This window comes from Astatotilapia calliptera, chromosome 6 (genome assembly GCF_900246225.1).
Source record: "Astatotilapia calliptera chromosome 6, fAstCal1.2, whole genome shotgun sequence".
NCBI classification, from domain to species: domain Eukaryota; kingdom Metazoa; phylum Chordata; class Actinopteri; order Cichliformes; family Cichlidae; genus Astatotilapia; species Astatotilapia calliptera.
This window is the reverse complement of record NC_039307.1, coordinates 16,521,759-16,549,548: the sequence shown is the minus strand read 5'-3', so window position 1 is coordinate 16,549,548 and position 27,790 is coordinate 16,521,759. Positions and strand designations below refer to the sequence as shown.

General features: G+C 39.4%; 1 long non-coding RNA gene across 2 annotated transcripts in view; it reads right to left on the bottom strand.

Annotated features, from left to right (window-relative positions):
* Positions 1-2,601: 2,601 nt before the first annotated feature.
* LOC113024033 (uncharacterized) overlaps positions 2,602-27,790 on the bottom strand; it is a 37,714-nt gene continuing 12,525 nt past the window's right edge. Inside the window, exons 2-4 of one of the 2 annotated variants that reach the window (XR_003272627.1) lie at positions 19,474-19,706; positions 3,095-3,194; positions 2,602-2,801 (exon numbers count right to left, since the gene is read on the bottom strand). This is a non-coding gene — a long non-coding RNA (uncharacterized LOC113024033). The remainder of the gene's footprint in view (positions 2,802-3,094; positions 3,195-19,473; positions 19,707-27,790) is intronic. The other variant, XR_003272628.1, reaches the window with a different exon arrangement.

The window sequence follows — 27,790 nt, the reverse complement described above, 5'->3', positions numbered from 1 at the left end:
AGACTGGTTAAATTAACGGTCTGGTATTCGGGGAATGATTTTGAAATAGAAATAGAAATTTGTGTTCATTTTGTAATATATTAAGGTCTACTGTAAAATTACATTTTAAAATTACAGCAAAATAACATTTAAATCATTACAGGGAGGTTTTTATGGGTCTTCTTTTCTCCTGGATAATACATTTATATATTATTAAAGTGTTTTTTATAAACCTGATCTGACACGATGTTCACATCACAGGTTCATAACTAACAACATCAAATTCTCACATTAGCAATATAACTTATTTATTATTATTCCTTTTTGTCTGTTTGTACAAAATTATTATATTATTTATAGTACAAATAAAATGCATAGTAACAGCTAGAATGCTGATTATCAGTCTCAACTTTTTAATATATTTAAAAAATTGTATTTATACATATGTAAAGCAGACCCTTTCTCATCAGTTCTCATCAATGTGAAATCTTAGCTTATCTCAGCTGCCTATTTTACAACAAATAATGTGTTTGTTTTAAATATATTACATATATTATATTGTAATATTTTTACAAACAACTACAGATAATAAATGTATGTTCTTAGACTATTATGAAGGAAGAATATTCATATTTAAAATCATAATAGTTAAAGAAAAAAGTGTCTGTCAGGCTGGTAAGTATTTAACCTCCTAGGACCCGGCGTCCACATATGTGGACATCACATTTTGGGTTATTTAGACCAAAATACTCAATTTTGTTCTACAAGGGCCTGATATCCACTTACGAGGACATTATACTGCTACTGTTCTATCAAAATTTTAAACGAATATCCTCATATGTGGCTCTGATTTTTCATAAAAACAAAAATAAGGTAAAAAAAAAAAATCTGGTAATTCTTTGGGGCCTAATGAATGTAAAAACAATCAGCCCAGATAGCAAATAGAAATTAAAAATGCATGCCGTGGAAGAGTTCGGGTCTTAGGAGGTTAAACAAATAATTTGAAGACTTTTTTTTCCAGCGAATGACTCACAAATAGTTTTCTGGATGACTTTTTATTCTTGTTGTTTCTTGTCCGACCACTTTGGTTCTTCACTGAAGTTTTACATGCCATGGCTAATCTGCAGTTCTGCATCCTTAAAATGGCAGCTTTGGGATTTCTGTCCAGTCGGCCTTCCAGATTTATCTTTCCGTGCCAATGGAGCTCAACAACAGTGTGCTGAAACTAGTGTGAAGGTATATATCTTGAACACTTGGCTGTGTGTGATTTGTTTAATTTTTATTTACTTTTTGCAGAAGTATTTGTCACTGACCTCTATTATTTTCCTCCTTCCTTCTTAAATTTCTCCACTGTTATTCTCCATTTGAAAATTCAGCACACATTTTCCTTTCACGAAAGTAATTTGTAGATTATTTCTGTTTTGGCTGTCTTTGTCCTTCTTTATCTTTAAATCTGTTTTTCTTTATAGTTAATATTTCTTTCTTTATTTGTCACTCACCTCTGTGAGGAAGAGATCTCACACAACACATCCAAAGACCCCCGACAGTTCCTGTCAGGAATATCAATGCGTTGTCACAAACGTCCCTGTTGGGAGGGCCTGATATTATTCAACTTTGTGAATAAGAAATTTGGACCAAAACCCCAAGACAGATGGTTAAACGTGACAATAATAACACATCAGATTTTCTTGGCAGTCCTTTATACTGTGTTAGATTAAACTGTTGGCGTTCATACATTCAGCCAAATACAATAGTTGCTCCAAAGCACTGTAGAGGGGTCCCCCAGGGTTTGTATGTTGGCCTTGTGCAGTTTCTTCTCTGGAACAGCATCTGCTTTGTTCACTTCTCTGAAGTAGCATCCCTCAGATCACATATCTCACCACTATACTGATCTTAATAGCTTGAGCCTACGGCCCTCTGATACACACAAACACCCGCAGAGACACTATCACAGAAGCTCAGTTGGTCACTCTCTCACGAAGGGCACACAGACACAGATAATCGAATAGGTTGTGCAACACCGGTGATAAATCTGTTGAAAGAAATGGCCTACTGTAAAGGAAAGAGCGAGATCTCCCAGCTAGGGTGCTGGATAAATGTGTGTACGTGACAAAGAGAATAAGTTGCTGAGTTAGGTGTTTACTTAGCACCCTATTTACTTTACGATTACACACAAGAGTACAGCATCCATACAGTAAGTCTGTATGTCTGTGAATGTGTACTCCAGTACATGTGCGTGTTCTGCAGGAATTGATCCTTTACGATACACCGATTATACGCTGAATTGACTTGGTTTATTTGTATGCTTAGAACTGTTCTGTGTGTGTGCCTATAAAGTTGCATGTGTGTGCCTGCACAGGGAGAGAGGTTTTACATGGTCAGAGGTGTTGCTGCTAGAAGTCTATGTCTGTGCTGGAGAGCCAGATTGTGTGAGTGTAGTGTATGCGGGTGGTCACATGTGTGTTTGTGTGTGTATGCATTGCGTGGAGAGAAGCTGAGTGACAGGTTTTTGTTTTTTTTTAAGCCTGCCACTGAGACTAGCATCAAACACCACCTCAACTCTTTGCCCTTCTCTAATCTCACACACATACACACAGTGTGCTCAAACTCACACATGTGTGTACACACACACACACACACACACGCACACACACACACACACACACACACTCCTGTTACAGCTCAGACTCCCTTTTACATCCCTGAGAGCTACACAGATCTTTTAAATACAAGAATAAAAATAACAACAAAAAAAAGATCCGACACTCCTTCTGCAGGTATTTTACTCTCTTCACAGCAGTCAGTTCATCTGTCTGATGCATCTGTTCAACAAAGGAGACACACACACACACACACACACACACACACACACACACACACACACACACAGAGGGTGGTTTGTCAGTTATCTGATGTAATCTGTTGTACAATGTTGGGCAACAATTATTTGATCATTTGTAAGTTTGCTCAATTAGAAAGAATGAACAGTCTCTAATTTGTAAGGTATTTGCATTTTAATGGAGAGAGACAGAATATCAACAAAGAAGCACACAGTTACATAAAAGTTAGAAATTGATGTGCATTTTATTGTGTGAAAAAATATTTGATCTCCTACCAACCAACAAAGACTCTGGATCAGATTCAGTTTCTTCCCTTCCACAATCATGGGCAAGGCCAAAGAGTGGTCAAAGGACGTCAGGGACAAAACCGTAGACCTGCACAAGGTTTGAATGGGATACAAGATCATCAGAAAGCAGCTTGGCCAGATGGTGACAGCCATTGGTGCGATTATTTGGAAATGGAACAAATATAAAACAACCATCAATCACCCTCAATCTGGAGATTGTAAGATTGTACAGGACAACTTCACCACATTGAGCCAATGGACAATAAATTTTTGGAAAAGAACTTCCTTTCTGGGTGGTGGGTGGGTCTTTCAGCATCACAGTGACCCAAAACATGTAATCAAGGCAACAAAGGAGTGGCTAGAAGCACATTAAGCTACAGACCTCAATCCTATAAAAAAATCACCAAAATGGCGCCTGAGATGTGTGCAAACCTGGTATCCAACTACAAGAAACTTCTTACCGCTGTGCTTGCCAGCTAGAGTTTCTCCACCAAGTACTAAGTCATGATTTGCTTGCGGATCAAGTACTTCAATTTATAACTTTTAATGTAGTATGTTTAAAAAAAAAAAAACTTAACTCAGCAGGGGATTAAATAACTATTTCCCTCACTGTAGATTAAAACATTTAGTATAATAAGACCAAAGAACTACCATTAAGTAGTTAGTCTAGACAAAGTAAAAATAAAATGAAATAATTGCCTGAGTAAACATCCTATAATTAAACAAACACAAGTAAAAACAGACTCGTGCATATTTAGACGATTGCTAATGTTTGAGGTGTGTCTGAACTGAAGGCCTTGGTGCATATGACCTAGTTTACTTGATGCCATAGATCTCAAACAGGATGTTGAAAGTAAGAAAGACTGTCTTTGGTTAAAATATGTGTCAGGGAAATTCCTTTGTGACTCACACTGAGTTGGTGTTGGTTTATTATAAATTGGTTTGGTAAAATACCACCCTCTGGTCTCCTTAGTTGGTATTAGATTTCTGGGCAAGGCGGGAGGGGTGGATGAGAGGGATGGAGAGTGGGCTTGGGTGTGGGGAAGACAGGTTGTCACCCCTGCCCTTTATATTGAGATACAGTCTGGCTGATGACACTGACTCATCCTTGCTTTCCAAGCTCTCTTCTTTCCTCTTAGTAACCTCCGTCATGGCTTCTGTTCTCACCACACCCAGCGGTGCACATGCCACAAAGTGTGCTGCAGGTCTACACAATCCCCATTAGGCGTTTTTGTTGGAGTTTTTTTTCTTTCTTTTTTTTAAATCTGGGTCAGGAGCCAAATGAGAGTAATGCGAATAGGAAAAAATGCCTCTCAACAATGTCTATTATTACTATTGCCTTTTCTTTTTTAACAGAGACTCAAAGTCTTCCTGTATTCATGCTATGTAAGGACAAAATACACCATTGCCTGTAGATATGTCCTTTTACATGCTAAGTGAGGGAATTGCATCAGTTCTCCACATGATGTAACCCATGCTGCAGATAGGCAAACATAATAGTCTGAAAAATCTGGGCTCACAAAGAAAAACATGTTGGAAATATGAACTATCAACCACGCAGCTGACAGTTCCTTTTTCTTTTTTTAATTCAGTGCTGGTCTGCCTTAGTACAGTTTAGAGACATGGGATCCCGAGGTAATAGCGATACGCCGGCTTTACAACTTTTGGCTTTTTAGCAGTGTTAGCAGATTAATGAACAGCAGTGTTGGTGTGTTAGTCTTCCTATTGTCGGTGAAAAACTTCGGTCCAAATTAAAACATATCAAGACTGATTTCTGAGAAATTTTCTGGTTTGGTGACCACTTCAGGCACGAACATGAGGTTCATATTTGTGGTTCTAAAGAAGATGTCTCAGCAACTTTAACTTTAGCCTCTAAACCAGTCACCAGTTTAAAATTTTAATTTGTCTACTGGCTTGGCTATTGGATGACTAAATACTGGCAAAGCAAATACACCTTCCCATCAGCCACAGCTGTACTTTGTTCAGTTCAAATAAGTAAATGTTAGCATGTTGATACATTGGATTAAGATGGTAAACAAGGCTTGTTGGCACTATCATGTTTAACACACTTTTCCCACCAAAAGACAAAATTTGATCTTTTGTGTTTCATATCAGAATTTACTCTCCTGCCAAAAATATATTACTAAAAAAAACACTAAAATGAGATTTTACTGACTGTGATTTCTTGCAATTAAATGCAAGCCAAAAAGCAGAGGTTAGTCACCGCAGGCAGGAAACATCATGAAGTAAACTGTACTGACGTGCCACTCATATCCATAACTTTATAACCTTGATCATGATTGTGCCGCTTTGCATACGCTGGGAGTTAGCCAGAGTAAACATATGTGTGCTGCCACAGCTCATTGAACTGAGTGAAATACCTGAAATAACTCTGAGTCACAACTAAATCACTAAAGCATGTCATGAGAATTTGATCAGAAGCATTTTTAAACTTTAAGGACACTTTTTGAGCATGTTTATGGGAAGCATTTGGCACGTAAAAGTTTTCTTTAGGAGTATACATGTATTCTAAGCAGCATGCAGCTAGGGAACATGCAGAGACAGTTAAACTCCTGAACTGGATGTCAGTAATGGAGGGTCTGTGTGTGTTTGGATAATTGCCTCATATTTCACAGGTAGGCATTTCCCCCCAGGGATAACTCCGGCCTTCCACGCCCCATCACCATAAGCACAATATCAACGCAAATGCGCTGAGTACTCTATTTGCTTTTCAACTGGGAACTTGACTCCCATGCTTTGAGCGAACAGTCATGACAGAAAGACGTTTTTCCAGTCAAATTAACTCAACTGTTAGATAAAAGAAAACACATTTCTAACTTTGCTCATTTCGTGCTTACATTCATGGACTTTCTAGTGTAAAATACATAGTATGTAATAATCTCAAAAATCAAGTCTGCAAATATCTTTCACTTGTTCTTATTTGCCAGGTTACCTGGCAAATTTCTGAAGAAAGGCTTCAGGTTTCTGAAGACTTTCTTCAGAAATCTTTGAACCACAGGTTACCAAAGGTCACACTACAAATGATCATGAGATCAAAAAACTGTGTGAAGCACCTCTCTATGAACTTATTCTAAACGAGGCACACACATACTAGCATATGACTTATACTTTGTTACCTACACAGGGATTCCTCTTGTTAGTGGGAATACTGGCACAATGCCTGGAGAAAACATGTTTCATACATTTATAATAAACAAGTGTAAATACACTGGAGATCTTTAGAGAGTTCTTCAAACCAAAACCTCACCGAGTGAAGTTCAGAAAAGAAATTATTTATTTATGAGTTGATTCTATTGTTGGGTTGGATTTAGTTGTCAAACAGAAGTAATTTACTAAATCATTTGAATGCTATCATTACCTTCTTCTCACTAAACACTATCATTACTTTCATTACTTATTTTTGTACTTATACTTTCATAAGATGATACAGTAGTAATCACAATTACTGACTTATTTATGTATTGTTTTCATGTAATTGTATTCATTGTGTTTTGCATTGTAGTGCTTTATACTATTTACTATTACGTGTCTACACTATAGTATTGACTGGTCTGTTCTTGCCCTTGGAAAACTGATCACATTATAACATGTCGTGAATAATTCAACATTTGTGAATTTAAATTTGATGGTATTGTTGTGAACGTGAAACCACAGGATGCCTTAATAAGAGCTTACAGAGTGATAAGATTATTTTAGCCATTTGCTAAAATGACTGAAACCTTGGGTGGCCTAAAGCTACGTACACACTGGAAGTGAGTCGCTCATTGCGCGTTGCTTTGATGCTCACAGCTGGTGGCTTTTATACATTCCAGACTCTGGTTGTCCTGGTAACCTTCTAAAGTCCTTACTACCAGGTCATAAGTCAATCATTGGTATTCTTCACTCCCATTGGTAGTTTCCTCAGTGGAAGTTGAGAAGTTTATCTTCCCAACTTCCCATCGCCAATGGATATTTATTTCTTCCGTTGTTACCATGTTACAGCAAATAACTTCCAGTGTGTACAAAGCTTAACACATACCCGTGTGCCACATTTGGTTGCTCCTGATAATCGAGGAGGGGTTTGCAGACAAAGACGTAAACAAACCAAGGCAGACAAACACAGATTATAGTAACACGGATATGGAAATGGATATCTCTAAGTGTATATGTTTTTAATGCAAAGTTCTATATTTTAGTTTCTGTCCACGGAATTTGCATTGAAAGATCTTCACTTGGTTTTTCAGACTGCTGGATCCTCACAGAGCTTCAGATAAAGGTTAAACTTTCTTAAGTAATTAAGTATGTTTACCATCTACCGTTGCTGCTTAATAAAAAATCTCTTTCCAAGACTTTATATTAACTTGTGTGCAAGACTTTGATTTTATAATGAGATTTATATTTTCATCTTAGAATAATGCACATATATTTTTTAAATGCTGTCTTGTCTAAGTTCCTGAATTCTTCAAGTTGACCTTTGGCATCTATGCCTAATGCACCCCTTTTTAGGCATGAGTTATACAGATCTGTCTCTCCTAATCAATCACATCAGCATGCTTCTGAAGAACCCCTTGGCATCAAATTTAAATGCACTTGGTAAGAAATTATTTCTTTTAAACATGCAGGGTTAATATTGTGATGGGGCATACATTAACTTAACCCTAACCAGCATGTAAATGCAACATTACAAAGTGAGAAAAAAATCACTGAAGCAAAATTCAAAAACTCAAAGACAGTTGATCTCCTAGCTGACACACGTCCACCCTCCAACTGTTGGACTTCATGGCTCTAAACATCAAATTGTTCAAAAATTGTTGTGGCTGGTATATCAAACCAGACATTTGAAAACACCAGCTGCAGTGGCCAGAAAGCAATTTTTGTCTCTCTGGGGTGAGAACACACTAGCATTTTGCAACCTCATCTTTGGATTATAAATATTGCCAGCAAGAGAAAAAAAATGAGCGAACCAGATAGGACTGATGACTGAATATTTCTCAACATTGTGAAAATAAGCCAATAAAATAAAATGAATAAAGCACCCCTGTACAGAGCGTAGGCTTGTTTAAAGGCCAGTGAGTGATCATGATGGTGTGTCATGTGGGACGAATGAGGCAGCTGAGGACTTGTTTGAGGAAGGAAGTCATAGTACTTCAAAATAGATTTGGTTTGCTCGTATGGTTTCTATCTTTTAATCCTGCCTTTTCTGTGTCACACACACACACACACACACACTCATGTGCCCAAGCAGCAGGCTTTGTGATGTGGTAGGAGGACCTCAGGAGGTTTGGCTCCTGATGATTTCTGGGAGCAGCACCAGCATGGTGACTTGATCCCTGCTCGGCAATTGGATTGGCCTGATCTGGCGGTGGCAAACCAGTTCTGCCTGGAGATTGAGGGGGGGTTACTCAATAATAGAAGGAGTTTTTATTAAAAGGCAGGCTGGCTAGAGTTGATTGGGAGTTTGTGTGTGTGTGTGTGTGTGTGTGTGTGTGTGTGTGTGTGTGTGTGTGTGTGTGTGTGTGTGTGTGTGTATACATGTGTGTTTTGAATGGGGCTTTTTGTTCCAACGTGACTCACCATGTTCTAGCTATGGTTGGTGCCTAAAGGGAGAGAAGAAGGGGGGGTGAATGGCACACAAGAGAAATAGTTGATGTGGTTAAGTCATTAGGAAACTGCATGTTCAGTTGGCCTGTCAAGCTTCGGCCTTCTTATATGATGAATCAATACACCAAATTCTTGCCTGTGAATGGGACATACAGAGAGTTGAAGAGGGATCTATCCTCTGCTGTCGCTGGCTTGAGGTCATCTAAACTTTTAGCCAACTCTTTGGCAGACTGGGCGTGCTAGTATGGCTAAAAGTAACTTCGACGGGACTTGATCAAAGCAGATGGGGCATGTGATTGCTCGCTTACTGACTATAAATTTGTTAGCAAAATTTTATTAAGCTGATGTACACAAATAACTTTTGTCATGGTTCTGATTGTTGTGTGAAAACATAAAGGAAGTCAACAGGAAATGATTTCATAGATTCTTAGAAGCCACTGTTTGTTTATTTGTTTGTTTAACATATTTTGGAGCGTTACTTCACTACCCTGCTCTCGACATAGATATAGGGTTTTTGTTGAAAACTCTTATTGTCAGATGATTCCCATCTAGAGCTGTGTGAGTGGAAAATAATCCAACATCCTGCACAGGGTCATTTGCTTGTGCTATTTTCATAGAGCCGAAGTGAAACCCAAACTTCTGGATTCTGTTTCAGAAGTACGAAAGCCTTCTTCAACTGACATTTGTAACTACATGTACAACTTTAAAAGAAGAGTTTCACCACAGTATTGCAAATGAGCTGGCGTTTACATACTGCTTTCATAGTTGTATACGCTTGTTAAATCTGATATAATTAGCCATTTCTAGGGTCCAAAGTCACCTTCCTAAAATTAAATTAAACAGTAACAGTTAACAATGGTGCATATTCTTTTGGCTCCAGTGTGGCTGATCTCCCAGTTGGTGCAATAAAGGTTAACATCCAGACATCAAAGAAAATAAGATTTGGCTAAGTTCAAAGTTGGCAGGAAGTTAGCTTGCTAGTTTCTGGCTGAAGATGATAACACCGTGTACTGACTTAAATATCTCTAAAAAACTAAAGCATAAATAGCTGTGATATCACTTTGGACATAAGCAATGACAGAAAACTAATTAACAATGACATTTGGAGGGTTAGTGATGTTGGGCTAGTTGACATATAATGAGTGTTACCTGGTGGCTAACTATAAAGCCTCGGTTATGCTAATATAAACAAATTACCACCGGGAAGAAGTAGCAGTTTAACATGTCATCACTTAACCAGCAGATTGACCACTTGAAAGTCTTTGCGCACACATATTTACACACATGTTGTGTCTCAGAGGATAAGACCATATAGTCTGCTAATCAGAAAGTTGTTGGTGTGATCCCTGGCGCCTGCAATATGTGCACTAAAGTGCCAGTCATCCATTTTGTGATGTACAGGTCGTGGGATAGGCAGTGTAAAGAGAGACCGGACCTCCCTTTCCCCAGCTACCCCTCCAGCTCATCCAGGGAAACACGGTGGCATTCCCAGGTCAGCTGAGAGACATAAATCTCTCCAGCGTGCCCAGTGTCTGCCCTTGGGCCTTCTCCCATTGGGACAACCTGAAACACCTTGCCTAAGAGATGTCCAGGAGGCATGCTAGCAATCCTTTGATGTGGAGAAGTAGCAGCTCTACTATAAGCCCTTCCCAAATGACAAATGACAGCCATCCTTCAGAGTAAGCTCATTTCCCCTGCTTGTATTTGTGATCTAATTGTTTCGGTCACTACCCAGAACCCGTGGCAAAAGGTGGAGGTACAGTACTGAAGTACACTCAACGCCAAATACCCATGTTGCATCCATCTGTGTGCCAGTGTGTCCTTGATAGTTAGAAAGTGCTTGGTGACGAGGTGAATATGGTTTGTAATATGTCTGTGAAGGTTCTCAGTCATCCAGGTCATCGTAGTCTAAGGACTACTTTCCAAGCTCCTTACACAATGGTTTGTAATAAAGAAAAAATGCTTTAAGTACCAGTCTATCCACCATTTATATAGGCTGTCCAAAGATACTGTAATTTATCATTGTACCGCTCACTACATGCAGTCAGATTACATTTTAAAGAGCACCATTTACTTTAATCTCCAGACCAGTAAAGGTAAAAACATGTCAGTGAATATAGAAAATGGCCAAGTTAAGCAGCACCGTGAAAAAGATCAAATGGTGTTGCTTTCTTAAGAAAAAAAAAACATGTTACAGTTATGACTCTGAATAATTGTGCTGATACACTTTTAAAATTTGATTGGAGCAGTAGGTTTATTTTCTGTAATCCTTTAGTCAGACTCACAGCACTTCTGTTTTTGCCAGTTAGTTTCTGTTTTGTTTTTTTGAAAAAGAAAAAAGTTGTGTTGCGTTATGAGCAAAAGGTTGTACACGCCAGGGAAGTGACATCAATACTCCATATAAATATGCTCAAATATTGGAAATTAACCATGCACCACCTTTTGTTTACACATTCATACACACACACATATTACCAGTTTTCCTTAGACACTCCTATTTGTTGTTAAGCACTCATTGTCACAAAATTGCGAAAAAAGCCTCTATTTGACGCCCACCCACAACCACCTCTGTGGAGCCCTCCAAGAGGCGGTCACACACTTGTTGACCCCTCCGCCCTTCACTCCAGCGCCGTTTGCCATGGATGTTTCAAATCCATCTGACCTGCCTGTGCTAATGGACGGCTATTTTGGGAGAGGGATGGCAAAACCGTCTGCTACTCACAACGGCCGCTGTGAAAAAAATACGATTTGCTAAGAGGGAGGTTCTCCTGTGTATGTGTGTGTGTTCACAGCCAGCCATACCAGTGACTAAGTTCCATGTTGGGTTCATGTGTCGCTGTAGGCCATTGGGATTGCTGTTGAAACATGAGATATCTTACTCTTGCAACACTAAGACTCTGAAATTAATTCCCCAGCAAGTACGTCTTGTCAATTTAGCCTTTTGCCCACATCATTATCTTGGTTTTATGAGGGCGTTTTATTTCGGATGTTTTATTTCTTCACCCTCTGAGGTGCTGCCAGTGTGTACATGTTCGTTACCTCAAAATTGTCCATCCTACGCAAATTTTAAAATAAATTTCTTCCTTTAGACAGATAAACCACATGCCACTTTTAAAAGTAAACACCTCATAGTAATATAAGCATTCAGGCCCTTTTGGAAAGAGCCTGATCAACAGGTTGAGCAGTGGAACATGCCAGTAGGTGAACATGCCTCTCTATTGCTTCTGTAAAATCATCTCGCTCTGTGGGACTTGACAAGCACAACACTGTTTCCATGAAGTAGTTAGGCTGAGTAAAATATAAATTAAAAATAGAAAGCATTGATTTGTTCCCTATATTTAAAGTTTATTTTTTTTAAAAGAGGGAAATTGCTGTAACAGCAGCTAAAACATTAAACATAAACCTATAAAGAAAAAAAACTTAAATAAAGAAGAAAAGCTGAAGAAAATGATGGAAAGAGTACAACATATTAAATACTGATACTTTTTTCAGTTGATGGGAGCAACGGTGCAGTAAAAGACTGGAAAGTTGTGTAACTTCTCTAAAAACAGCATTACTGAGACGGTAGCCCAATAATAAAATACTTTTTATTTCTCAAGATGAACTTCCAGAGAAATACAGAATTTCATCATCTACAGTGCATGTATCATTAGGATTCAGAGACCTGGAAAATCTCTGTACCTAAGGGAACAGGCTGAATATCAGTACTGAACGCTGGCTGTGATCTCCACACTGAAAACAGACACAAGTCTGTAGTGAAAATCTCTGCAGGAGCAAAAGAAAACTTCTAAAAAACATTGTCAGTGTGCACATTTTTTCCCTGCATTCACAAGTCCAAGTCAAAACTTAACCATTCAATGAAGAAAAGTCATACGTAAACAAGATGCAGAAATGCTGCTGCCGTCTCTGGGTGGAAGCTAATTAAAGATGCACTGAGACGAAGCGGAAAACTGTCCTGTGGTCTGACCGATCGTGGATGTCCTGTGGTCTGGGATAAAGAAAAGGGCTTGATACCAAATTATTCTTTTTGTAGTTTTTTAAGACATTTCACAACAAGAAATTGGATGATTCTCGCAGGAGAATATCTGATTTAAATAAATAAAAGTATCTAATTTAAATAAATAAAAAATGGGGATAAAGGATACCTCATAGACGCTTTAAATTAAAAAAAAATTGATGCAGTTTTGACTTAAATTTCTAATTTTTCCCTTCTCTCTTCCACTTCTTACACCTTTCACAATCTCTGAAGTGAAGTTATCACACATGACCATTTTCTTCCCCAGCTGCAGCAGATGTGCAGTTAACTAAGAAGACAGATTGTGTGCCAAATTATAGAGAAACAGCTTGTGTTTGGTGATATTTGCTGAGTTATTTGAAGCGTTGCATTTGAAATTACCTGCTACTTCAAACAAAGAAAACCAAGTTCATTTTTGCTCTTCTCCTTCTGTAGCACCTACTAGTACGACTGCAACTTTATGTCATCTACATCCATGACAGGGATAATGCAGGGGGGAAAAGGTGTGAGTAGCGTCTGCAGGCCGGCTGGTTGGCTGAAATTACTTCATGATATGTTGATTGAGTATCATCTGTCATCAGCTGGAAAGAACTCCAGGCTTTGGGACATGAGAAATGAACTTGGTTGATATTATGAATGAAACTTTCTTTTTGATTTCATTAATAATTGAAGGTGCTGGAATGCTGTTTGTAATCGCACAGGCCCAGTTTAACCCCTAAGATTGGTTTAAATCTTCTCATCTGTTTGGGAACAGTGAGCAGAAGCCACCATGCTTGGCACTGAAATTAACTTACACATTTAGCCAGGTACCGAAAACTTATAAAACTTTACAGATGTTGCAAAATGGCCTCATTCTAAAGGATATTTGAAACTTGACATGAACTTTAAGCAGAATTGAGCATATGTGAAGCAGAAATGAAAGCAGAATAGTGTGACATTTTCTGCTTTCCAATGATTGATTCATGTAGAAGAAAATTCCATAAAAGAAGCGTGTATTTACTTACATGGCTTTAAATAGATCCTGTTCCACTTCACACTAACATTTTGCAATCCATTCGCCTGCAATAAGATTTTCATCCTACTCTCATGGTGAGGACATTATACATTAAACACTCCCTCACACACACAAAGTATGGGCCAGTTCCTCCTACTATTTCTCTTAATGTGTCCCTTGTGCTGGAGGTGTGTAGCTGCCAGCATTGTTCACTGGACTCTAACAGCTGTGTGTATTTACCGATGATAAACACACAAGTTGCTGCAGACATTTTAGCCCTGTAACTGTGTTTAGTAACTGGTAACGTTTATTTTTTATTTATTTGTTTTTTTAATATAGGAATTGAAGAACAATATTAAAAGTCTGTAGGTGCGCTTTTGCTGTTTTTCTTTTTTTTTTTTCTGCAGCCGTCTTTGTATCTGTTCAGTATCTGTCAGAAAACAGCACAGATAAGGCGTTCCTGCATGTTTGCACTGGTCCCACTGGGCTGTGTGAGCTGTTCCTCCAGTGCAGCTCTGGGGTGTGGATCACAGGCTGTGCGACGGGGCCTCCTGATGCAGCTTCTGGGTCAGGCCGTTAGGAATTATTGGTAAGTCTGGAGATGCAGCTTCAGGGCTGGGCTCATTGACTCTATGAAAGGGTAGTTACTTGGGTGGGGCACATCACTGGCCTCCCACACTTAAAGTTTTTGTTTTGTTTTGCTTTGTTTTAAATATGATGTGCTGGATCACTGGCAGGTAAAAAGGGCTTTTTTCCCTCCTCACTTTTGCCTATGAACTCATTAGATAGGTGTTTTCCCAAAGCTCAGTTCAGGCATGAGAGCTCATGAGAAGATTAAACAAATGAGAGTGAATTATTGCTCAAAAATATTAGCTGTAATAAAAATATAGAGAGAATTTATTAAAATTCTGCAAAATCAGAATGATAATTCATCCTGCCAACGCTCTGCTTGTATTTCCGAGCTCATTCTTTTATTCAAGCTCGAATTTCAAAGCATTTTTAAATATGCTGTGTTTGGAGCTGTTAATAATTTGGTGGAGTTGGGGGAGATTTAAAGGAATTTTGTGGTTTGCCAAACTTTGCCTAGGGAAACAAAACTCTCACAAACACTCACAGATTCTTTACACATGACTAATAGTGATATCAACACATACCAGATAAGGTACTGTATAGTGCTGCAGTTAAAGAGGGTATATTTTAGAACATCTCCGGCTGCAGCATTTGTGTCATTCCTCTTTCTCAGAATAAAAAGGAGAACTTTTTTTTGTAAAGTGAAAGTGCAGCAAAGAGCAGCATTTACCATAGCTTATCATAACATTTGTGAGAGGAGTGCATTTCATATGCAAGGAATGTCTGACTCATTTTTCCTGTTTGTGTGCGCTTGTCAGTTATATCTTCAGAAAAGCTGATCTAAACAAGATTACTTAGATCATTTACACGTCTCTTCTCCCCGCAGAGCTCAGGGGACTGTTTTTTTAGCTGTCACTTTGCATAGACAACGGAGGCCTAACTACCCAGTTTTACATAGCAGTTGAAGCCTGATAGCAAGCTTTCTTGGATAAGCTTCCTGCTTTAAATAAGCTCATGTGTTTTATGCTGTAAACCATTCACGAGTTCTTCAGCACTTTCAATCGTAGCAGATTACTCATCGTAAACGGAAACGACAATATTTTGTAACCATTTTTTTTAAATGGAGAACTTGAAGCAGCCAAATGAATCATACTTGTACGCATCTGAACTTTATTGGAAGGATTCAGCACGTGAAAATGCACATGTGTTCCCTCAGATGCGCCTTTTGCATTTTTATACTTGTAAGGTTGACGATGTTCAGTGCAGTTCACTGTAGTTTATCTTTAATTGGTCCCACATGTACAGTGTCAGAGCACCAAATTCGTATTATTCCACAGGTTTAAGTAGTCCGTAAGCAACACACTGTTCACTCCTGTTTGGGCATCGTTTGCCAAAAGCAACTGTGCCCAGCTGCGTCGGGACATTTGATACATTTGTGGGCTTGTTTTAAAGATTGGAGGACAAAAAAGTTCAAACACTGTTGATCATCAAATGCAGGCCATCATTTAAATTAAACGTTATACAGTAAATATTCTGTGCACAAGGACAAGAAGACAGTTTTAGTTTTAAACAAACTTTATTCAGCATTTTACTCAACCAGGAACAAATCATTTGACAAACTTTATTTTATTTCACTTTTTTTTATATTGCATTGTCTTACATTTGTCAAGGCCATTATCGATTATCAAAGGACTCAGTCTCTCCAACCCTGTCTGCATCTGCCTCAGTTCAATCTACAAATAGCCATGTCCACGTATAGGCCTGGGATTCAAAACTTCTTCACTCTATTTTCTCTGGGCCATCAGCACAGCACCAGACAATCCCCCCTTTTCATATCTCTCCAGCAGATGAACTGTCTAACCTTGTGTTAGTGAGCATTACTCTAATTTAAAGTTCCCTTGATGGACTATGGCCAGCTGCCTCGGGGCAATGGCTCTTGACGACACTATCTTGTGATGGGATTATACAGACACATGCACACAAATGTCCTGTTTACCCCTTCCTGCTCAGCTTGATTTCACCAGTTTGCTCACACTTTTCAAGCTTTTTCCAGCTAGGTAGAAAGAGAAGGGGAATGTTCAGGAGTAAGCTTGAGAATCCTCTTTTCACTTCTCTTGTCATTGTGGAGTTCTGATTTATTTATTTTTTAGCCATTTTAACTCTCACAGAAGCACTTGAGCAATTGCAACGCGCATTATTTCTCCTGTATTAACAGGACTTACAGGACTCCAAAACAGTTGCAACAGTTGCAAAGATTTGTTCTGATAAACAATCTTATCACTGAAGCTGGTGACTCAATGGTGACGTGCAACTTTGGTGGATGAGACTATAGCAAGTTTTACACATAAATTCCAGGTAATGTTGAGAGAATCAGGTCTGCACATTGTCCAGAGTTGGCTTTTCTCACATGTGATAGATGCATAGTGACACTTGAAATGCATTGTGCAGTTTAGGTTTGGGCAAAGAGTGGCGACTGGATAGTCTGCGCAGGAGGCGGGACGTGATGCAAACTCACTCTGTGAATTACCTGAACCTTTCACACATGTGCTCATTTGGACTTTACTTTCTACAAGGAGGCTGCCTGGGTAATGTCTGGTCCAACTGATATAGATATTTACATTCTAATATTCAGCTCCGCTGGTTAATGTTAGAAAAGTTCAGAGCTACAATGCATTTGAGAAAATGAAGAAATATTCCCTGTAAGATCTGACATGGAGGTAGCCGTCATGATTTTGACAGTTAAATGACAAGTTTATCAGCAAGACACTTAAATGAGACAAAACACAATAAAGCTTCTGTGATAAACATACTTGAGTTTATTTCTGCATGACTGCAGAAGCATGTAGAAGCGACGGGTTGAATGTGTAGAATACAAGCCCTCCATTCTCACTGCGAGACATCAGACCCTCAAGGTGAGACATTTATAGGACATAACAAGAAATTCAAAGGCTTCATTCTTGAAAAACGTGCAGTGTTTTGCACTTCCTCTCCCTCCCGGAGATAACGTTGCTATCCTCAGGGAAAGCAGCTGATTTATGGACAACACAGCACCGCAGCTGAAAGTTTTAAAAGCAGGGGATTTTTTTTTTTTTTAACTTGAACATTTTATGGACTTTGAACCACGAGACACAGCGTGGCAAACGAGATGGAGACCTCATGACTCCCAACAGACAGGACAAGCGGGGAGGGATCGTCTCCCCCATCAGCTCTCTCTGTGGGACGCTTTTGTTCGATAAGATGTCATGCACCACACCCGATTTAAGTCATGTGCTCCTCATTGAATGATGACCAACACAAGTCAACAAGGATGTGTTTGTGTGTGTGTGTGTGTGTGTGTGTGTGTGTGTGTGTGTGTGTGTGTGTGTGTGTGTGTGTGTGTGTGTGTGTGTGTTTGAGCCACTCGGTACATTTTGCGCATGTTTGTTGTTTAAGGTCATCATATCGTCCATGTTGTGCTTGCATATCTCCGTGTATGTCTAAGTGCATATTTCTTTGCTGCGTAGCCAAAGTATGAAAGAATGTGCTGGACTGGAGAGAAGGTGCTGTGTCCCTGTGAGTGGGTGTATATGGTCTGGGTCAAGGCTTTTTAGTACATTAAGACCTTAACTCTGCTCCAGGGGACTCTTACTCCACACCCACGCCTCCATTTATTAAACTCTGGACCACATCAACATTCCTGGGATTAGACACAAACCATATAGCTACACATGCACTCGCGATATATTATCGCTGTGAGATACATTCATATATAGCCAGCATGAAACTGTTGGTCAGCCCTCATGTGAGAGCTTAATAGGGTCTTTTGGCTGTAATGAGCAGAGGGACTGACACATTTATTCTGTATCTAAGGGCACTTTGCAAGATAATTAAGGTGGCTACAACCACATTTAAGTAAATTCTCCTTCATTTGCTCAGGGGGGGGGTTGATGATGTCTCCAGTAATTCGCAGTATAATTTTGGATATCTGGTGACAACTCAGAAAAGGTTGAGTCACAACTTTAAGTTGTTTTTTAATTTCACTTTTGCAGTTTTGTTATGTTTAGGCACCAAAACTGCGTGATTATGGTTAGGAAAATATTTTTGGTAACCATTTCCTGGAAGACTGTCTCTTTTTAGGTGAGTCACGATGAAAAACATTAACCAGCCCCAATATGATTTTCCTGATTTTCTGTCAAAAATGTGTTACAGTGGCTTGAGAGGTTTTCTTAATTCACTTCAGTTGTGTGAATTAACTTGCCAAATTACATACGTCGCCTCGAAGCACGATGTATTGTAAAGTAAAGGCCAGAAAACAGAGAAAATCCCAATATTCAAACATTAAACTGAACAAGCACTTGGCAACAGTGGGAAGGAAAAACTCCCATTTAACAGGAACAAACCTCTGTCAGAACCAGGCTCAGTCAGGGGCAGCAATCCAGTTAATGGTACATAGTACACGCTTGTGAGCACAGAACGCCCGCCCACTGACTTCTATTAACGAGGGGCAGCCAATCAGAAGAAAGGAGGATGAACTAAGGGGCTGCACCAGTAATGTCCAGTATAATATAAGGATGATGTTGCTATAAATTGACTCCAGCAGTAGCCAAACATTTTTTAAAAATGGAGCTGGATATAAGCACAATATAACACACACACACATATATATGGAGGTAATACACAGTGCTCTCTTTTGTACAGGGTATAAACAGCATACTGAAGCTCCCTCTCTCTCACTGTCACACGCACTTCCTGTTAAGCCTTTAATCACAAACATGCTCTTTTTCAGTCCTCATGTTTACCCAGACAGATCAATCCAGCTGATCCAGCAGCTGCTGGACCTTGATCTCAAACTACCCCTGACAGATAGAGCCCCTGTTGGACGACATGCTCACTTTACTGCATGGGTAGAAGCAGGGATATCATTTATTTAGGCTGCAAATACCAAATTTATGATTGTGTGTGATTGTATGTAAATGTAGTCTATCTAGTGGTCCAGTGGAGCTACAATCTCTTTTAGAGGGGTATCATTATGTATGAGTGTGCATATATTTGCACGTACAGTGTTATTTCTTTGCCTCTGTACTGGTTTATGGTTGCACACATATATTCCTCTATGTATTCCACCTGTGCGTGCGCCTGCATGCCTACATAGTGGGTGCTTGCTTCTGCATTAGCATGCATGTGTCAAGAGCATGGGTTGTAACTCACTTTGACTTCGAGCGAGGCCCCTGGCAGGGAAAGCTGTGGGCCTGGCAGGTCTCAGCAGGGCTCTAAAGCGGCTCAGCTCCGCTGGTGGCTGCAGGCCCGTCTCCATGTCACTCGGAAGATGTGTTCACAAGAACTCCTTACTGGGAGGCCTCCAGCAAGAAAGCAGGATAAATGTCATCATGTCTTATTGCTGGCAGCCATGTTAGCTCCACAATAGGTTCAGAGAGACTGTGCTGTAGAGAAGCACAGAGATTCATGCCAGTTGATTTGTACAGTGTTTGCCATTTTCCCATTATTAATGGCAGCAAGGCCACTGTTAGAGCTGCTGCAGGCCTGCCAGGTCTGCCTTAGAGAATAGGCAACTATGTGGCACCTCTTAAATTTTTATCTCTGGCTCTTTCTATTCAACTTTCTAAAAGTACACAAAACAAATTAAAAGATTAATAATAATATCTGACAAGGAATTGACTTAAAAGTTGCTATACTTAATTCTGAAATTGATATATTTAGTTTAAGTAGCAGTATTATAAAACAAGGGTTAGCAGCCAGCTTAGCTCTGTAAAATATGTATTAGACAAAGTCAAAAATGTATATTTTTAAAATTTATATCCCATATGTTTAATGCACATACAGTCAAAATAGAAGAAAAGGTATGTTTTTTGGGATTTATTTTTAAAGAGCGGGTGATTTATGTGAGGAAATGTTCCCCGATAAACAGAAACTGGACCCAGTAGCAATATGAAGAGGAACTCACGTAGCTCTTAGATGAAAATGCCTGCTAGGCAGCAAAGTATAATTTCTGTGTGCTACGGTAAACAAAACAAGTCCAAACACATCAATCACATATCAAAGGTCACGAGGCTTATCTCAGAATACAGAGTATGTCTTTAAAATATGGGTGCTGTTCTCAAGTATCTTTTTCAAAGTACTAAAAGTGGTTTCAGAACATAACTCGTGTGTGGGTAAAACAGCAAATAACAAGTAAAAAAAATTTTTTTCATTCTTTTGTTCTACTTTACAATAAATAAATAAGTTTGATGTAATTATCCGTTTTCTGGTTCAAATGCTTCTTCACTTCCTAAAAGCAAACAACACAGAGAAATCATTAAGAGTTAAAAACACTGGAAACACTTTCATCTCCAACAAAGGGACCATTGTGGTTTTTCTTTCAGATGTTATAATCAAAAATGTCCCAAAAAAAAGGAAAGAAAGAGGAGAGGTACTAAGCCAGTTCCCTAGTTGACATCTAAAAATGACATGCTGTCTTCTGGCCCTGGTATTTCTAGAAAAAAATGCAGCATTATACATATATAATATAATATAATATAATATAGTTTCACTATTATCTCAACAATTCACAAATTTAGATTTTTGCCATTATTGTATTTAAATGCATCGTTCATTGCCATGAATTCACAATAAATTTAATATAATCTAAAGATGCCATGTAGCTCAGCACAAACAGCCTGCCTGCCTGGATTGCTCGGGCCGAGTAGGTTGAGACAGGGAATGAAATGCATAAAGACGTGGATGTGGAAAGTGGGTGAAGCGATTCAACTAAAAGAGGGAGAAAACACAAAGATAGAGTCGTGGGACGAAGGTGGAATCGGGTACAGAGAAGCGAGAGCGGAGCCATAGTGAGAGCGAGGTTACGGCCTGGACCCTGACCCAGATTTTATATATGGTCTCTGACAACCTGATCTGACCATGCTGCTGTGTGGTCTTCTTGTCTTTCCATTCGTTATGGGTGCATGACGACCACAGAGATCTCCTCCTAGCTCTCCGTGCAGTCGTTTGACGAGATGGAGCACGTTCGTTTAATGCCGCATTAAAGTGACGCCAAGCTCGAGGTCAGACGTCGCAAGGTCCTCTTTTGTGATTTTCAAAAATGTACATGCTCATCCAGCAACGATGGAGAGAGAGCTAGAAAATGGAGATCCATATAATTACGTTATGCAGCTGCTTAAAAACAGAGGTTTGTCAGTATTATGAATAAGAACATTTTCCATGCAGACTGGAAAATGTCTTAAACTCAAAGGGTAGAAAATTTATTTATGTACCAGCAAAGAGAAGAACACTCTGTGCAAAACAAAGTCACTGACAGTTTGTAGGAGCTCGGCTTTTAGTTTTGCTGGTTTGCTGACAATGCCTACGCCTGCTTGGTTACTTAATGGCCAAGAAGGAGCAAATCCACGTGCCCATATCAGCAAACGTACATGCTCAAAAAAACAAGAATCTACATAATTTCTCTTAAATCTTTCTGCTTGCAACAAAAGGTTTTCATTCTTAAAATATTTTTTAATTTTAAAAAAAATCCATACAGGGATAGAAAAATGTACAATTCGAAGAAGTAGGCAGATCATTTCTCTGTGTACCAGTAAGAGAAGAACACTGGGTGCAAGCTGAAGTCTTTGGCAGAGGTTGCTGGCACTCGCTTTTTGCTTTTGCTGGTTTGCTGGCAATGCCTACGCCTGTTTGGTTACTTAATGGCCAAGCAGGAGCTATAACCAAGCCAGCTTCTTTAGAAGAAGAAATCAAGATTTTGGGGCATTTGGCAGAGTTAATGGGATTATTTTTTAATAGCCAGTATTAATAATTCATAATAAAATCCTATCAGAGAGACACTATCATAGTAGTGTCTGTTGTAAAGCTGCGGTTTTTATTTGCTCCATTATTACTAGCAAAATAAAACGGGGAATGGGTATGACGTTGTCTTTATATTTGGGAGGTATTACAGTTTATAGGGGGGCCGAATGTCGGTGTACATTTCTTGAATTTATAGCCTGCCTCTGTGGATAAACATAAACCGACACACACACACATGCGCACAACTACACTGTGTGTTGAGATCACTGGGAGTTAGGTGACAGATACTGAGAATGCCTGGGCCTAAATTAAGCCCACTGCTTCATCAAAAACATCCTGCCTTTCTGCTCAGGCTGAGATTGTGTTCGCTTTTCACGGGGAGCTCAGGTAAGCTAGTGGGGGCAAACGCACTTTTATTCACACGCACGCTCAAGCATTACATTTTGTTGCAGAGGCTGTGAGAAGCGATGGAAAACTGTCCTGTTTAATCTATTTAAAAAAATAAGCGCTATTCCTCATATTATTCTTATCACATATTTGCGATGATAAAATTGACTCACTGCAGCGTTGCTGTTTGTTGTGCCAAGAACAAAGACATGGAAAAAATGTAATATTGCTTTATAACCGTCGCTCCTTCTCTGCAAATAAAAGACATGCACCGCTTGGGATGATTCCTTAAATGTACTGTATAAATTCTTTAAATGATGACAACATAGCTGAGCTTAGCCGAGTTGACACTCGCATGCATACATGCACACAGATGTCGTTAGAATTCTAGAAATGTTCCTAGTGCTGTAGGTGTGTGGCAAGAAGTTAAAGTAAAGAGTTTTACATAAAAAAACCATAAAAGTAGCTCATAAAACACGTTTTACTTTAACGTAAACACTCAAATAAAAATCTATACATGACACAATGAATGCATTATTTTGATTTTTTACAGTGAGGATCTGTTCAGAATGAGTTCTCCTCTAAAACACACGAAGGCATGACCTTTGCTTCAAATGCAGCATTGTTCTTCTGTTCAGTTACTTCTAGGAAATGTTTTGAGTACCTCTTTCCATATGCTTGCTGGGAAGGAGAATAAATTCACCTGTATATACACACGATCACAGTGTGACCTATATACAGTAACAAAGAGCCAAAAAATTGGGTGTGAGCATAGGAGGCTAAGGAGGCCAGGAGGGAGGGAGGCAGGGAAGGAGGAGGAGGCGAGTTCTGCACCACTCTGCTCCAGCTCCGACTCTACTGGTGACCCCGCGGCTGTAAATCTGAAAGCAGAAGACCATTCCTCACTTCTTGTTTTTTTCCTTTCTCCTTTTCCCTCTCTGGCCCTTTCACATATCAGCGTCTGTGAATGACTTTCAGTATTTGATCTCGGCTCATTACATCTGCTCGGCAAGTCACAGTAGGATATTTAGTTTTACAAGTGAGATCGGGAGGTGAAAATAAGCGTTTAGTTGCAGATGTTTGGGACTCTTTCAAACGACAACTTGAAGTTAATCAGATATGATGTGACCGTCACCACAGCAAATGTCACTGTTGGCCTCTTTGTGTTAACAGGCAGCTTAATTAAGCAGTCACGCTGCCTCGACGTTCAGTTCGGTAAGCAGAGCTACATCGCGAAAACAAGTATTAAGCCATTTTTACTCGTGCTCATTAAGCATGCATGTCTTCTTATTTACACCCACTTCAAAGCTTTCTGTGTGGCAGTTGCCAAGCGGGGGGGAAAAATTAAAGGGAAAAGGCGAGAATAAGAGAATAGACTCACTAATGCAGTCAATTTCCAGGAAAACCTGACTGTGACCAGTTAATTATCTTGATGCCTAACACACAACATGTCTGTCTTAGCCCGAATTCAATGCCGTGGCAGCTGTTAGAAAAGAACAAAATTTGGTGACGGCCAGGTAGAGGTTTTTAATGCAGGTCCCACCGCTTTTCACCAAACTACGACTGAAATGTTTGTCAAAATGACACTAAAGGTATAATATCTGCAGGGGAGTTGCGTTTCCCTAGCAAAGTCTTCCCAAATGAGTCCTCCTAATGTAATAGAGTAAACAATTCTTGGCTTCTAGTTTTAGAGCCAACTTCCAAATTTTAATGTTTACCTACCTAATTCCCTCCAGCATGAGACTGGGTGGAAAAACTGCCATACGACCGAGTCACAATTCCAAAACCTTAATGAATGACTGTTTTAGTTAGGATTTTTCAGGGATCATTGTGCATTACCTGTCAAAATTAACTATATCAGCATTTCTGAAGACACTGTGTCTGTGTGTGGCTTAGTATAAAAATGTCCATGAGCAAAAGACTAATATACGTTCTCATGTGTGTGATCTGAGATCATAACTCTGTGAAACAGTATCAACACTGGAAATGTGGCCTGCTCTTTAAGAGCTGCTATTTTGCCAACAAAGAATGCCCAAAGCTTCATTACTAATCTAACTATATGACAAGACTGACGAGAGAACCTCAGAAGGAAACTGAAAACACAATGAAGATTTAAGCTTTACCAGATTTTAAGAAAATGATCAAGACTGTGATTTTCCCACATGCCGTATTTAGTCCCACAAGGATCCTGTCAAGATCACTTGAAAGTTGTGCAAAGTCTGACCTTTTAGTTCTTGTTATTTTACAGTGATTTAACAAAAACTACAGCAGGGAGAAGAGTATAAATACTATTAAAATATTACAGCTGGTGTTTCTGACACAATCAGACAACATTATGTCAGCTGAATAATAGAAACCCAGGCAGACGTCACAATATTTTGGACGTCAGACAGCATCCTGTCAAAAAGACTGCAGTATGCCCAGTTTTTGTTTGGGTTTTTTTGCATTCTCTCTTGTAGTTTTATGAATGTAACACACAACATTTTGGAGCGCGCACACACACACAAGTGAGCCAACAGAAAGATGATATTGGTTCTGTCAGTTGTGGCGATGGAAAGCAATAAAGTCATTGTCCCTGATCACTGAATCTCGGTCAGTGTGCTAGCAAAATACGGTGTAATATGTTTCATTATACCACCTTAGAAAAATACAAGCCAATAACATTATGCTTGGTCAAGTAGGAGTCATGATACCTTTTTCACTGCTTAGCTGTCAGCTTAGAACAGAAAACTTGGGTTAGAGTTTGCACAGGCTCACCACAATTGGACAATGGAAAATTGGAAAAATGTTGCCTGGTCTGATGTGTCTTTATTTGGAAGGTGAGGTCAGTATTTTGGTGCAAACAACATGAAAGCATGGATTCATCCTGCCTCGTATCAACAGTTCAGCCTCGTGGTGGTGGTGTATCAGTGTGGCAGACATTTTCATATTTTGGGCCCCTCAAGTACCAGCTGAGCATTTTTTAAACACCACAGTCTATCTGAGTACTGTTGCTGACCATAGTGTACCCGTCTTCTTCTGGCTGCTTCCAGGAGGATAACACACCACATCACAAAGCTCAAATCATCTCAGGCTATTTCTTTAAATGAGTTCCCTATCCTCAAATTGCCTCCACAATCACCAGATCTCTATCCAACAGTGCACCTCTCGGATGTACAGTCAACAAATCTGCAGCAAGTGTGTGATTCTATCAAGTCAATATGAACTAAAATCTCTGAGGAATGTTTCCAGCAGCTTTTTGAATTTGTAGCGAATGAAAGCAGTTCTGAAGGCAAAAGGGGTTCCAACCAACTACTAGCAAAGAATAACTAATGAAGTGTCTCGTGAGTGCATATATCTGATAGAAAGCGAGGAAGTCTCCTAAATAGGTCCCCGTTTAAATTAAAAGTTACATATAATCTAAACATTTAAATGGTAGTGTTTGCTGGAGTTGACGCATGACTTAGATTTCCAAAATCCAACAGACCGCAAGACCCTTAGGCATGAACTTACCTTCCATTTTAGTTTGAGCTCAGCTTATAGCGGTGATTCTGAATTGGATTATTTGTATTTGAGATGCAGTAGCTGATAAAATCTACAAGCACCCTGCAGGCAAAACTGCAAACTCGCACAAATGATGTGAAGAGTGGCTGAAATTCTGAGAATTATTCCTGGAGGGATTGCTCATTGTATAAACGGGATGCTTATTCAAGCTTTTGACATTTTAAATGATGAAAGAAGTTGTGTAGTTCTTTAATAGCTTTTTAAATACTGGCTTTGTTAGCTTTGCACACTGTTGGATACGGATGGGTAGAGAGGGGAGGATGGCAGGCTGGGGTCTGATGAGGGGAATTTCGTACACTGACAAAGTTTAGCCAAGTTTATCTTACAAACTCCATCACCTCCTGACCCACCCCCTTCCACCACCATCCTCCCGTACAGCTTTTAGGAAAATGGGAGTGCTTATTCTCTTATGTGCATGTGCTTTTTAACAAGTTGATTTATGAAACAAGTGTAACTGTTTCTAAGGCTTTGTTGGTAAGATAAGCAGCGTTGCCTCTACATCTCCTCAGCTGATGTTGCTTAAAGGCATTTGTATCCTCCCCTGGCTTAATACAGCCCGAGACAATTTGGCAATTATTCGCACAGTTTGAAATGTCAGCAGACGTGAGAAAACTGAGAGGATATGAGTCTGTGATTCATTGTTGTGTCAATATTTCCAAATAAGAACAGGCTCACTGTGCTGTAGCTCCACGTAATCACTTTTAAGTATGATTAAAACCGATACCTTTTAATGGAGCCATACAGGCGTACACACCTTTCCAAATGTAGGTGGTGGGAAAAGGAAACTGAGAATTGTTGGCGATGAGCATATACTGTATCTCTCAAGTCCTCCATTTATATTCATTATATGCGTTGGCGCACGCGTGTTTGAATGAACTGGTTTGTTTTGAGCACCCTGAGCTTTCAAAGAAATAGCTCGGCATTTTTGAGAAGCACGCGCACTTTCTTTCTGGCCAAGAGTTAGATGAGAAGATTGATACCATTCCTGTGTCTGTAGGGTGAGCGTGCAGCTGGAGCCAGGAGCTGTGACGCAACTTGTTTTAATTCAGTTTAGGGATGAAATGATTAGGTGATTGATCGGTTAGTAGATCGACGGAAAATTAATCAGACTTGTCTGTGTTAATGCAATTATCTCTGCAGTCATTTCGAAAGCAAAGATGTGAAAATACTGCCACATTTTCTAAAATGCCAGAATGTGATGATTTTCCTTGCAGTTTTCTTACATGTTAGAGATATAATTATTAACTGAGGAGGAAAACTGCTAATTAAGCACTTATGCACATAAGTTACAAGCAAAGTTTAAAAGCTGGAAAACACCAGTGCAGTCATCTCTACGCCACGGTGCTGGACGGCAACAACATCATCACATTAATCAATACCAGCTGATGTATAACTCTGAGGAGATAGTTACTATCAGGGTTATGTGAAAGCTGATTACTTTCCTCACTGTTTGCTCAGGTTGAGCCTGTTGTCAAGGGCTGATTGGCTGAAAGCAGGTCAAGAAGGTTCCTTCTCTCTATTTATTTATTTATTTTCTTTTAAAGAGGGGCACACAAGAAATGCCTGCTCTGCTTTTGATCGCCTCGACACTTTTGTTTGCAGTGTTTGCTCTAGATTTGAGTGGCTTTCAGATCCTGCTGGCACACACCCTAATGGTTAAAGTCTCTTTGCATAAAGATTGGAAACGCGAACGTGGCTAATATGACTCGGCCTGTCAGCTCAGTAATTAGCTCGTTTTATCTCCATCAATTACAGCTGTACAGAAAGGATTAGGTAAACAAAGGTATTTTGTGTCAGACTC